Source organism: Eriocheir sinensis, chromosome 50 (assembly GCF_024679095.1).
Source record: "Eriocheir sinensis breed Jianghai 21 chromosome 50, ASM2467909v1, whole genome shotgun sequence".
In the NCBI taxonomy this organism is placed as follows: Eukaryota; Metazoa; Arthropoda; class Malacostraca; order Decapoda; family Varunidae; genus Eriocheir; species Eriocheir sinensis.
Window position 1 is genome coordinate 2,136,618 of NC_066558.1, and position 1,276 is coordinate 2,137,893.

The following is a 1,276-nucleotide window of genomic DNA, read 5'->3' on the forward strand; positions in this document are numbered from 1 at the left end:
CATACAATCCAAAATGGGGAGGTCTTCGATGCCACACTAAATACACAAGACTCTTCTAGTATAGTTTCGTCAAATTTGTGAACTTAAATATAAACACCGGACACTATACAAGGAAATTTCGAAGGCTAAATACACAAGACTCTTCTAGTATAGTTTCATCAAATTTGTGAACTTAAATATAAACACCGAACACTATACAAGGAAATTTCGAAGGCTAAATACACAAGACTCTTCTAGTATAGTTTCATCAAATTTGTGAACTTAAATATAAACACCGGACACTATACAAGGAAATTTCGAAGGCTAAATACACAAGACTCTTCTAGTATAGTTTCATCAAATTTGTGAACTTAAATATAAACACCGGACACTATACAAGGAAATTTCGAAGGCTAAATACACAAGACTCTTCTAGTATAGTTTCATCAAATTTGTGAACTTAAATATAAACACCGGACACTATACAAGGAAATTTCGAAGGCTCTGGTATTGGTTTGGGAGCTTACTAACCGATAATGGGGAACTGTGAAACTGGCCCTTAAGTGTCTTTGTAGCCAGACCTTGCACACGGCACCTGCGCGTGGACACCCCCGCCTCCCTGTTTCAGGTGGCGGGTGACAACACTCGCCGCCCACGCTGCACGCTATATCTGCATGCATGTTCTTCTTACAAATGAAGTTACATAAATATAGTGTATCGGGAACGGCACACTTGAACCAATCACGTTGAAAGTCACCCCCATGCCGCCCTGTACCCGTTGACACCAATGCGCTGACGTGTGCCCGGGGACCCGCGCTGCATTACGCCCACGCGCGGACTATCACCCCTATATAGCCTAACATTGCCTAACTTCTCCTGACATACATAGCCTTGCCTAAGCTAACCTAATCTCTCCTAACAAAGCCTAACCAATCCTGACAGCCTAACCTAACCTAACCTTGCCCTTGCCTAAGCTAACCAAATCTAGCCTAACAAAGCCTAACCAATCCTAACAGCCTAACCTAACCTAACAAAGCTTAACCTAACCTTGCCCTTGCCTAAGCTAACCTAATCTATCCTAACAAAGCCTAACCAATCCTAACAGCCTAACCTAACCTAACAAAGCCTAACCTAACCTTGCCCTTGCCTAAGCTAACCAAATCTATCCTAACAAAGCCTAACCAATCCTAACAGCCTAACCTAACCTAACAAAGCCTAACCTAACCTTGCCCTTGCCTAAGCTAACCTAATCTATCCTAACAAAGCCTAACCAATCCTAACAGCCTAACCTAACCTA

General features: G+C 42.4%; 1 long non-coding RNA gene across 2 annotated transcripts in view; it reads right to left on the minus strand.

Annotated features, from left to right (window-relative positions):
• Positions 1 to 651: 651 nt before the first annotated feature.
• Positions 652 to 1,276, minus strand: part of LOC126982001 (uncharacterized) — a 2,305-nt gene continuing 1,680 nt past the window's right edge. For both annotated transcript variants that reach the window (XR_007734439.1, XR_007734440.1), the window contains 2 exons: positions 959 to 968; positions 652 to 884 (listed from right to left, as the gene is read on the minus strand). This is a non-coding gene — a long non-coding RNA (uncharacterized LOC126982001). The remainder of the gene's footprint in view (positions 885 to 958; positions 969 to 1,276) is intronic.